This window comes from Acromyrmex echinatior, chromosome 3 (genome assembly GCF_024713525.1).
Source record: "Acromyrmex echinatior isolate Ae372 chromosome 3, ASM2471352v2, whole genome shotgun sequence".
In the NCBI taxonomy this organism is placed as follows: domain Eukaryota; kingdom Metazoa; phylum Arthropoda; class Insecta; order Hymenoptera; family Formicidae; genus Acromyrmex; species Acromyrmex echinatior.
In genome coordinates, this window is record NC_141854.1 from 13,116,284 (window position 1) to 13,129,882 (window position 13,599).

Below are 13,599 nucleotides of genomic sequence, written 5' to 3' on the forward strand. Positions count from 1 at the left end.
TAAGTGTCAATGAGTTAGCTTAAAAAATCTAAAGAACATAATGCAAGAATATAATGTTAACTTGCTAAATTGATTTATTTATTATTATCTTAATCAATATATAACAAAAATTCACATGTTTTTTATCGATTTTCTACATATTATAGCATGTAACGATCAAAATTTCCTTACTCTATTTTAATAATTTAATAAAGCATACAAGCGGATTATATGAATATTTTAGTTAGTTTCTTGCGTAATTCGATATTCATTCGGTGTGATCAAGAGAAACTTGAATCGAGCATAAACGGTATCTCGGAGGTATCGTTGCTCTACAAACTGTCAAGCGTATCACATGCGGATATCATTAAATATTAGATACGAAACATTTACGAGTTCAATGAAGCTTACGTAAACGAAAGTCAAAACTGCAACACACTTTCTGCGCACTATATACATGCATACGTGCACGCGTGTTATTCTAATTATTCTTTACCATTATTCTTAGTTCTCTTTTCTGTTAAGAATTCATATCAGCCTAGTTGTCCCCCTCCCTCCCCCACTAAACTAAATCTTAATGAATAAATTATATAATAATGCGCTATTTATGCGCTCTCAAAATCCACAGAAATTTTTTGCGCTCATTTCGTTTAGCTAAAAAAAATTTGTTGCGAGGGGAGGGGGCTGAGTAACCTATCCCCCTCTCCATGTCTTAATAACAACCGATTTGGAAAATCAAATACACAAGATTCATGCGCTATTTATGTGCTTTTATATTTACATAGTTTCAATTTTTGCGTTGCATCCCTTAAGGCACTTCCCTCTTGGAGCAATCAGTTATATTCATCCCTAAGTTGTTTAAAATTACAAAATTACACTATCTAACCATGCAAAATATATCTTCGATTTATGCGCTACTATTTCCAAAGCGATTTTTATGCTGTAATCCTTAAGGGACTTCCTTCTTGGAGCAAACAGTTACATTTATTTCTAAGTCATTTAAAATTGTAAAATTACGCTATTTGACTATGCAAAATATATCTCCGATTTATGTACAATTAAAACATGTATTTTCACAATTTTTAATAATTTAGATGCGAATATTGTTATTTACTCCAAGAGAGAAATCCCGTAAAGGTTGCAGCGCAAAAATCGAAATTGCTTGGAAATAGTAGCGTATAAATCGAAAATATATTTTGTATGGTTGGAGTATAGTGTAATTTTACAATTTTAAATGACTTAGGGATGAATATGACTGTTTGCTCCAAGAGGGAAGTTCCTTAAGGAATGCAGCGCAAAAATTGAAACTATGAATATGAAAGCACATAAATAGCGCATAAATGTATTTGATTTTCCAAATTGTTATTAACACGTGTGGAGAGGGCTGACAGCCTACTCAGCCCCCACACCAAATTTTTTTTTGGCTAAATGAAATGAGCGCAAACATTTTTTTGCGGATTTTGAGAGCGCATAAATAGCGCATTATATAATTTATTTATTAAGATTTGGTCTAGTGGGGGAGAGGAAGGGGGGTTAGCTAGGCAGACGTTAAGAATCCCGTTAATTTATCGTAGATTCGTCATAATGGGAAAGTTCGTAAATTAGAACAATTCGTCGTTAAAAATACATACAGAGTACTGATAATGTGTTTAGTCGCTCTAACCTTGGTAATCTAAACAATATTACTCTACAAATATTTTCGTTTTCTCGTTTATAGTAAAGCCGATTTTCGACAAAAGTGCTCTTGATGGTGGAACGCCCAGGCTCTTACGTGGTTGAAGTGCTCTAAGACGGAGTGCTCGTTAAACAAAACGAAACGAAGCATCGATCGATTTCCCTCGGATCTATTTACACTTCTACTTGATTTTTAACGGCTTTTTGGATGAAGATTGTTTTTCAATAAATAGCACCTCTTTCTATTACGTTATTACATTACTCTGTAGATAGTACTCCGGAATTTGTTAAAACATATAAACATAATAACAGTGATATCGTGTCATCATCTATCGACGCTGACGTCATCACATTGATCAAGTGTTAGCTTCAGTAAAATCACAGCAAATTTATCAAGAAGAATTGACAAAATGATTCGCGTGCTTAAACTGTTCTTTCTTGGCAAGTCGTGAGATTGGAATAGCGATCAGAGGAAATGGAAGTATCGACCATTCGTGCGCATCGCGAATATCGCCGCCGGGACATTGTATTTGGATACAAACCAAAGGCACCGCTTATAATGTCCGCCCGCATAACCCGCGTAATCTCCCTTTCGGTTTACAAACGTTATTCCACGAACGAAATATCGTTCTTTTTCACGTTTTTCAACCCTGCGGCATGTCTTGCCGCGCACCAAGGGATGTACAAAAGCCATTTGTCGACGTCGATGTGTGCGTGTACGAGTGTATACGTGTCTAACGTGTGTACACGTGCGCATCTACCGACTTCACGAACGGAGTTCTTGTATAACTCCGGCTTGTCGGAACTTTAATAGGAATTCTCGTAGAAACGATCGATCGCAAGCAATCGTTCGCCACACCGTTTGAGGAGTAACTCCAGTTTTCAATTATTACAAACGTCATCAGATCGAGTTTCAATTATTGTAAACGTCAATGTTCTTATCGAAACGCGTGCGACGATATCACAATGCAATGTAATAAAGTTGTGGGAAAAGAATTCTAGGTGATGATGTATTATCTAAATATAGAATTGCCTTATGATGGAATATAGAATTGCCTTGTGATTTTTTATGATTTTGTATTCTTGGTTTTATGCAAAATCTATCGTTATGCAGAATCTCTGAAATAATAAAATTGATTCTCTATATTACTTATGTTACTGCACCCATTTTTATGAACTGATTATCGTTATTACAATATTAACGTAGTTTATCGGAAGTGATCTGTCCTAAGGGAACTATTTCCTCTGCGACTATCTTTTTTTTTCTGATCTTCGTTGATTAGCTGCTCCACCACTGCCGACGAGTAAGTGGTGAGAAATATTATCGGCGACGCCCATTAAATATCGAGCCCGTTAAAACGCCACCCATCCCGGATAAACGCTCGGCGCCAGAACGACAATAAATCCGCGGCTTGCATGCTATTGAATATCACGCGAGCTAGATTTCGTGGGAACCCCTGATGTTGTTGAGCTACGGATTTTGGCGCGACGCTTCTGCTCGTTATATGCTGCAATTAATTATGATAAGCAGTAGCGACGATTAATAGTCGCCGCTCTTTCGAGAAGAGGCAGTAATTACTTCTACGCGGCAGTTACCGGTGATAACTCAGTAACAACGCTAACATAAACGCGCGATGTGCAAATTGCGACCTTCCTCTCTTTGAAATATGAAAAGAAATAATCTGAAATTTTTCTAGATATTGTAGGAAATAGGCTTTTAGAAAATTTCTTTCAAATTTATTTTTTGAACTAGAAAATAAAGCTAAATAACGAATAAATTGAAAGTATATTATAATAATATATTCATTCATATATAGAGAGAAAAGAACAAAGGGACGTTTCGAATTAACTGAGTTTATTTTCTGACCTCCACTGAATAACTGGTAACTACGCCATCTCCTATGAATGAGTGGCGAGAAATATTATCTGGATTATACTGTATAATCATATATTTTTGTTTACTTGAAATTGTGGAATTGAGAAAGTCATAAATGATACACACACACACACACACATATATATATATATATATATATATATATATATATATATATATGAAAGAAAAATCTTTCAAACAACACAAAATATTTTAAAGACTTCTTTTTAAACATATCATAAGAAACAGATTGTTATGAATCTTATTCAGATAGTATCATGTCCAAAATCGGAATGTAAAACATTTTAAAGTTACGTGTCTTTAGAAGACATATATCTTATGTTCCGATTTGGAACATAATGTTATCTGAATAAGATTTAGAATAACCTTCTTTTAGATATAAATCAGTTTTTTCTTAATAGACATTTTTCTTTTCAAAAGTAGTTTTTTAAGTTCCTTGTCTTTAATATTTTAATTCATTTATGATCTTTCGAAAAGTTTAATAATTCTGCTTTCTATAACTCTCGAATAAAAATTTCAACGCACATATAAAATAGATATTGAATAAGACATTCGGAAAGTTTACATAGAATATGTATGTAGTTCAACATATTTATTAATTTTTAATCAATTTTAGTTACAGATTTATTTTTAAAAAGTAAGTGAAAAAAAATTTTAAAAAATTATTGAATGTGAATTCTTAACTATGAATGAGTCTGATGAGTGAAAAATTTATTATTACATTGTACGAAGGCAATGAATCTTCATCAGTCTTTAATACGGAAATATTTAACGAAATCGGAGAAATACATATTCCACGGATGACGTGGTAATTAATTTCTGAAATTAAAACGTGATATTTTCTCGTACGTTATTGCTTCTCGCATATTCCTTGATATGTCTAAAAAGAATTTTATTTGGCACGAAGAATTTATAACTCTCTTTATGTGCACCATTATATCCAACAGTGAAGGGGTTGAGTATTTTACGGAAACATCTCGATGTGCTATTATATAGATATTGTGCGAATTATGATGCCGCATAACGATGGTTTATTTTATCACTTAATTAATTTATATGCATATAAATGTATGTGCATAGTGTACATGTACTTCATATAACTATATAAAGAGAGTAATTTAATGAGTTATATAAACAAGGTGCAACTTGAATAGGTTCCTGTTGTTAAAAGGATTTTAATTTCACGCTAGTTTTCGATTATATTAGTTTTATTTTTACTCGCTGAAAAAATCAAAACATGGTAAAAATAGGAAAAACAATTGAATTTAACACAAAAATTTATTTTTATAATTATATAAAATTTATTCAAACAGAAATAGTCATAAATAAAGATTTTGTTTGCGATATTTAATTGAAGTATAATTTCTTTTGCATGTATGAAAAGTATCTATTATAACTATTTTTAAAAAAAAAGAGTAATGTTGGAAATAATTAGAAACTTTTAAAGTACATAAAATGTAAGAAATCTTTCCATCATATTTTTCTTTAAGACAGTTGTAAGGAAATGCAGAAAAGAGAGTAAAAAGATTTTTAAACTTTTCTTGCGGTTCCACTGATAATGAAAGATGCTGCTAGCTCTTTATAGCAGTTTGCAGTGCTCTTCAATTAGGACGAGTCCACTCTATTTTTTTATTTCACATGTCATCTTTCACAATTAATGAGAGAGTGAAAAAAACTATTATAAGTTACATTTATAATAAAATGAGTCAAAGCTAATGAAATTAAAATTGTTCTATTAAAATAGAAGTTATTTATTTATTTTTGCAAAAAAAATTATATTTGTTTAATATACGATATTGCAAATCAGTGCATGTTATTTATTGCAAATATTTGTTTGAAATATTTTATGTATTTTCTTCTAGAACTTCGTGATGTAAATTTGCATCTCATTTATTTATGTAACATTTATTTTTAATTTGTAGTTGCGTTAATTAATCGGTTGCTGTTTATCAAATAAAAGGATAAATAATTTCGTTCGTTGTGCATAATAATACCTTTTTTGTCATTCAGACTTTTAAATGATAATAACTATATATCCATAAAATTGTCCTTTCAAGTAATTCGTGAATGGCGTGCGCGAGATCTTGCCTGATAGATATGGAGGAGATAATTCCGTTTCTCACTTTTCGCAGAACATATTTGACCCTTGACAGTAGATAAACCTTAACTCTGTACCATTATGTAAGGGCTTCAATTAAATCCAGCACGAGATATCACGATTCATCGTATCTAGCGCGTCCGGTGCGAAATTGTAACGGTCGTGCCGTAAGCCAATGAGAGTGTCTGCCAGATAATAGTCTAGATTCCTTCAGTGTAGTATAGCTTCATATACGCCTATTACACGTTTACTTTCCTTTTATGCTGACGTGACGTGTGGAGGGTCAATTTCTATATATCTCACTTTACAATTGAGATCTTATCGACGCATTAAAGAGTAAGGATTTCCGACGTAATCTTACAGAATGATAAATTAGAATGGTTTCATTCCTTGGTCCGTTCTTGGTTTATTTATCTTTTGTATAATACATTCTATTAAAAATATTTATTACATTTAATGATTCTGATAAATGATATTATTTTGAAGTTTGAAATACATTTTGATGTACAAATTATACATCACATTAAAGGATTACTTAAGTCAAGTTGAATGGCGTATTGTTTATTATTTTGAGAAAACATCAGGAATATAAGAAAAATCGTGATGAAAGATAATAAATTGAATGTTATTACATTTATAAATGAAAAATTGTTACATAAGATACAGAACCGCCGAGAATAGCAACAAGAACTATAGTGTTACTTAATACGTGTAACTTGGAGAAAATTTTCAAGCAATTAATGAGTGACAAAGTTCAATGTAAAATAATCGTTTTATTTCGAATTCCAGCTTGAATAACAAATACGCTTATTATTTTACGTGCTTAAATACTAAAGATAGTTTTTATTACCGTTTATTAATTTATTTAACAATTTTTTAATTTATTCTTGTTGATATAACATTTTCTGCTATATTATTGATGTTTCTTCATAATAAGCGATACTTGACTTCGCTTAAGTAACTCTTTATAATAATACAGAATTTGTATACCTTGGAACTCCATTATGTCGAAAAACAGCCGAAACTTAACATCCTCCTTTATGATCAAATATTGATTGGTAAATTAAAAATCTAGTATTGTCGTGATGACGCTAACATACATATACCTAATGATACAGAGCTAACAATATAATTACGTTTAAAAATAATATATTATTAATATATAGATATTTATGTTATAATATAAGAATATATGCTACTGTAATAAAGTTTTATAATAAATTATAAAACTTCAGTAATTTCATATAATAAATAAGGAACTAAATTATTGAAATTTCATGTTAATTTCATGTTGAAATTTTATTATATTAAAACATTAATATAAAATATTAGCAAAAAATACCATTTGGTTATTAATATTAAGGGATTGTATGTAGACCGATTATAGATAAATCGGTCTCTTGTGTGATACGTCAAAGATTATAATTGAGATTTTATCGACGCACCAAACGGCGCCAACTTTTGGCGCAACACGTGCCAAGGTTCGCATGCAGCAAGGCAAACCCCAATGGCCTTCTAATCGAACAATGATCAAACGACGTGTCTAATAATCGCGATCACAAATTACGTTTTAATATGAGCAGGTATTTCATTCCCGATCAATGTTTATGTTGCAGACAAAGCAGCCGCCTCAATTTCTGTGCCAAGAAGCGCGATGACTGCCAGAAATTCTTGGAGACAACGACGTCCAGTTGGTGAGTTGTTTGCATCTTAGCACGTATATTTTAAATTGCAAATCTAACATTATATAAGAATTCTTGAGTATTGCTGCAAACTTTAAATTTTTCTATAAGCTTTTATATTATTGAAAAAATATTTGACAAATTATGGAATAAGATAATAAATATTTAAATGAAAATTGGATATATTCGTTTTGCAACGAATATATCCAATTTTCATTTAAATATTCATTGTTTTATTCTACAATTTGTCAAATTTTTTTTTTTTTAATAAAATACTGATCCTGTAATAAATTTTAAACAAAAGTTTTCTTAGAAAAGTTATATCGGAAATCATGTAATTAATTTTAGAAATGTTAAATAATTTAACAATTATATCTCCGTTGAAATAAAATTTGTTTGAAAAACACATAAAAAAACACATTTTAATATTAAATGAGTTTATATTTATATACATAACAAAAAAAATTTTTTAAATTAATTATGTGAAATAATTAAATTTTACGTAATTTTAAATATAATTTTAAATGCTTTTGCATTTCATTGATTTCCAAAATTTTCTGTATATTAGAAAAAATTTTAATTGAGATTTTCCAATAATTTTCAACGAATTGACACTTTTCATAGTGTCAGTATATAAGTTACTGAAATAAATGCATTAGACTTGATTAGAGACAGATGGTGAATAATTCTATATATAAAGTTGGTATTGAAATAGCAGATTAAATATTATTCTTTGACTAGAAGTTGCGAAGTTTTACGGTGCAAAAGCGTGGATGGCGACGAAACTGAGATTAATTTCTACTAACGCGCTCGATGAAAACCCTGTCGATACTTGCGGAATTTCTCGTGTTGTAGAAACGGCAGTGCATCTTCATCCTGCCGTTGCGCGGTACGCATTAGCAAGTTTTTCGACGATGCGGTGCGGTGGCGCGATAAATCATAGTCGAGATTCCAGATGAGAGACGACGGATGAAAAATGATGCTCTGGAAAACGAACGCGTTACCGTGGTCCGAGCAATCCTGAAATCGTGCTTCGGCTAAGAACTTGTTCGCACAAAAGCGAGCAGAGTGTTGCTTCCAATCTTATATGAATCTATTTTTGTTTTCTGAGATTTTTATCTCATCTAAAGGCAAATAATTAATATTTTTGAGGAAAGATAACTATATATTTAAGTTAATTAAAAGTTTTTTGCTTTAATAATAATGACAAAAATTTTATCGAATATTATTACGGTATCACACATTGCGTGGAATTGTCGATATGGTAACTATCGACAATCGTTGATTGGCAGCAGATGTATGGGTCTAAGCCGCCTAGAGCTCCGAGATTTGAATGCTACAGATTGTGCGTTCGCAATCCACATTGCGCTTGAGGTATTAATAAGGTATTTAGTCAAGGATATGCATGAAGCGAGAATAATCTTATACGTATTAAAGTAAACATCACCGTAAACATCTGCATAAACATAAAACTAATATTAAAAACATATCGATTTTATATGACAGAGGAAGAGAAAGACAGAATATACATATCTATTTTTTCTTTATTTTAAATTATATATGCATGTACATATATGTAAGTAATGTAAGTATATATTATTTAAGAGAATTTCTAAAAAATTTACATACTAATTTACAATATATGTAGCAATTATGAAATGTGTGTGCGCGCGCGTGCGCGCGCGCGTGTGTGTGTGGGTCTGTCTCTCTCTTTCTCTTTTTATTTTTCTAATAACATTTTTATTTAATTACTGTCATGCGACATATAATGATTACAATCAAATATATTAAATTAGCTTAAAAAGATTTTGAGTAATATGTTTTATTTTTTTCACATATGTTTAAATAGGTTTTATTGCAAAATCATAGATGGTGCTGATTATTTTTGTATTCCGTGATAAGAGAAGTATTGAACGTTAAATGTGATATATATTACATGAAAAAATACATAATTCAAATTCTGTTATTGAAATTATTCCTGTTTGCTATAATTAAATATATTTTCTACATTTAGAACGTATAAAACTAAGTCATGCATATAATGAAATAATATCGCATAGGTATTATTTATATCGCACCTGTGAGATATTTAGAATAGAACAAGAAAACCTATTTAGAAAATAGTTTGCTGAATTTATTTTTCGCAAAATATCTCGTATTAATTACGGTGAAAAATGTGCGTGCTTGTCGTTACCTACATATAGTTAACAATTTAAATAATAAGTGATTATCTTATAATGTGTTTTAATATTAAAATAATTATCTGACCAATGAAAATATAAAATGTTATACGTACATATCTCTCGATTTTGTCTCGTATTCTAATTTATAATTTATATCTGAATTATTTTATTATAAAAATAAAAGATTTAACGCGTGATCAAATCATATAAAAAATTTATTTATATTATAATGAACATCTTTCTCTGAGAGATAAAATATGTTCCTAATTTTTTTTATTAATTTAAATATTAGGTGTTGGAATTAATTCGTAGCGTTTTACAAGTGATGGGAAGTACTTTCATTAATGTATTTTTTAATGCTCATGTGAAATAAATAACATTCTTTCATTAAAAACGCTACGAATTAATTCCAACACCTAATATTACATTTTTCTCTGTGGTAAAACTTGCTATATATGTAATACATTTTTAGATATTCTGTTAAATAGAGAAAATATTTTGCATAATTTGATAATTTTCAGTGCAAGTTAAGTTTATCTAATCAATGCAATCTAAAATGTAACGGTAAAATGATTAAAATAATTTTATTTAAGGCTAGTTTTATTACACATGTGAATGATTTTATAAATTATTAAAATGAATCCATATTTAAATAAACTATACAATATATGTATTTATTGCATATAAAAGTGGATTTTTGTAGACATACATTTGAGTCTAATTCATATCTAAAAAATACTAATTGTTCTGTGTGAGAATATAGAGTGTAATCGAGATTTGAATTGAAGTTTTACTAGGGATTTTGGAAAGAGTGAAGTGCAAGAGAGGGTGTGCGAGCATGCCTTGAAGTTTTAAAAGAGTTTAGGTGAACTTTTGAGAGTTTTTCCGGGGGAAGTTCCGCCGTCCTCGAATATCTGCTTTGCGTGAGTTGCATTCTTATTCATAAAAATGAAATATTGTAAAAAAACTTACAGTTTAACAGCGCGATAAATAGAATTGGAATTTTTTGACATTATTCGCCTCTTTCCTAGGCACAAAAAAAGAGAATCTTCAATCATAAATGATGAATGAAATTTTACATGGAACATATTGAATTCAGCTTTGCTGTTTATAGATTTTTACAGATCAATGAATATTTCAGCACATACGTTTTAAATAATTTAAAAAATTGTTTCGAATATTAATATCAATTATTTAACAATATGAATTTAATGATATTATTATTATTACATAATACAATATTTATATAAAATATTATGAAAATATTAATTGCGTGTTTCTATTATTTATTTGTATTTATATTTTTTATTTATATTTTATGGATTATGAATTTAGTTAAAAAAAAATTAAGGGTTTTTTTGACACTAATGTATGCAATATAAATAAGAAAGAAAAACATAACTAATAGTATTGTTGATAAAATTATATTAAATTTCTTTGAAGATTTACATCACATTATATCGAAAATTATTAATTAAATAATGTCTTATTATTTGCATCAAATTGTTTGTCTTTAATTAAAAGATTAGTGATAATTTTCAATGATAATTACACTAACATTACTTCAATTCTGATAATTAAAGAATATTTGTGATAAAAATATTGCATTACTAATTTTATGCGTTTTAATTTGTATGAAAAATAAAAAGCGGAAATAAATTTTATCTAATCTGTTAAAAAAATTTATAGAAGATGCGAAAAGAAATCGAAATTGAAGATGAAGGAATGACAAATGAAACGGATCGGAATAATGAGGAATAATCATTAAGGGTTTTTATTGAAAAGTCCTATTATCAACGCGAGACTAGTCCTGTGAGAGTACCTACTTCCTTTAGCAGGAACTCCTCCCATGAACGTTGTGCACGTAATTGCCGACCAAGGAAGCTGAGCTTCGAGGTCGCTAATTCTTTTAACAGTCCAAAAAATGGCGGGAATAGTTCGGATAAGAGACAAAAGTATCTTTAGGTATTTCTAATTAGAGAATAATATAATTCAAAAGAAGTTTATTTATTTAAATTTTGTTATTTAAATTCTTCATATAGTTAAAAATATGTAACATTTTTAATGAACTGTGATAAGTTAAAAATTAAATTTTTATAAATTAAAAACAATTTTCTAAAAGCTTTAGAAAACGTGTAATTTTATAATATTATACTTATTTTTAATTAATAATTGATGTGTTATAATGAATACTGATTAAGTTCAATTTATAAAAAAAAAATTGATTAAAAATGTTCAATTTTTTAACTACAGTTACTAAGGAAAAGAAGTTTTATTATATGTTTTTATACAAACACATATTGTTACTTATATATAATGTATAAAATAGTTTCTGTATTATACTAATACAGAAATTTAATATGTAATACATACCGATTAAATTTAATTTATCAAAATTTGTTAAATTTATTACGGTAATCTTTTAATTGCATATAGTTATATATAGGTAAAATTGCATATAGGTAAAAAAAAAACATTTTTATGTATTTTGATACAGATACACATATTATTACTTATTACATAAGTTTTTGCATATTAGTTTACATTTTTTAAAGATTCACATTTTTTTTAAATCCACATTTTTTTTAAAGACAATTTATGTCTTTAAAAAAATGTGGATTTTATTGAGATTGTATATAGAAGGTATTATATTATAATATTATTTATATTGCTACTATGTGTTGCTGCTAAAAAATAAGCTTACATGAGAAAAATATTATTTCAAATATTATTAAGTTTTTTATAAAGTATTTATATGAACTATTTCTTAGCAACTATCTTATACAACTACTTCTTTTGCTGTACATAGAATTTGAAAAACATGACAAAAAATTTTTAAAAAATGCATGTTCGCGGTTTCTAAGCATTTGTACGTATTGATTTATACTTGCGCATCGTCGTTTTCCATAAATTAAGATTATCCGCTTGGCTTAATTTTACGCATTGTATCCAGACCCTAGGACACATTCTTGTGCGCTAGGATATCGTCCTCTCTCGAGAGAGGATCCGCCTTTTCCACGTTTGCTCATGAACGGACTTAATTCACTGCTCGCTCATGCCGAAATAGCTTCCATCTTTGTGTCACGCCTTTTTGTAATTAACATTAAAGATCTGCTTGATGAGATTTTACTTTTATGCAATTTAAGTAGATTTTTTTGTTGTGCATCTAATACACACCTAACTTTATCTATGTTTAATCTTTGTATTTACCATTATATAATTAGTGTCGAAGTTTAATTTCAAATACTCAGCAAGTTTTAACAGCATTTGGCATTTAAATTCAATTTTAATGAAAAATATTATAGTATAAAGTGCATGAATTAAAATAAACAATAATAATAGATAATTTTATAGAAAATTATCTTTATTATTTTGAATATTAATTAGAAATTTTTGTACTTTTTATTCCTTTTGTGTAATAAAGATTTAATCAGAGATAATTAAATAGAGTTACTCATAAAGAAAATAGACCATTGTATCGTTACAAAGCTCGTTTTTTTGCGAATGAGTACACATATTTGTTTATATGTTCGTTGAATTTTCCTTCCCAATGCTATGTGAGCACAATTATTCTCTATTCATTTTCTCTCTATCGTTTATTAGGTACAAAATTCTCTTCTGGAATTCCATGAAATATATCTATGAAAAATTTTCTCTTTTTTTGTACGTATTTGTAAAGAAGGTTCACAAAATATCATTTAATTACGGTCAACATTTTTTTTTTAATTTTATTTATTATACTTAAATTTTTATTTCATATGAGATTATTTCATTTTCATCTTCTCTAAAATCTTCTTGTAACAAATACAAAAATATTTTATGAAATAATTGCTTCAACTTTAAGTCAGTAATAAGTAGGAAACAGTTATTAAGCATATGTATAGTCAATTAAATGTAATAAATGTATTATTATTATACAAACTGATTTTAAGAGACTCACCTGATGTTACATGAATTTTTTGTACAAATATATAAATTAATCTGTACGCTTTGCAATATTAATTTTGCAGAACACTATTCACGATTCACATTGCTTAGTAGGTTCGCTTTCTAGCTTAAATAATTAGATACTTGAACTGTTTATGG

At 28.7% G+C, this 13,599-nt stretch overlaps 1 protein-coding gene across 1 annotated transcript in view; it reads left to right on the forward strand.

Moving 5' to 3' along the window:
- The window catches only part of LOC105153215 (uncharacterized), a 258,749-nt gene that overhangs the window by 82,047 nt on the left and 163,103 nt on the right, over positions 1–13,599 (forward strand). The window contains exon 3 of the mRNA XM_087404953.1: positions 7,265–7,342. The gene's annotated coding sequence lies outside the window, so the exon portion shown is untranslated. The remainder of the gene's footprint in view (positions 1–7,264; positions 7,343–13,599) is intronic.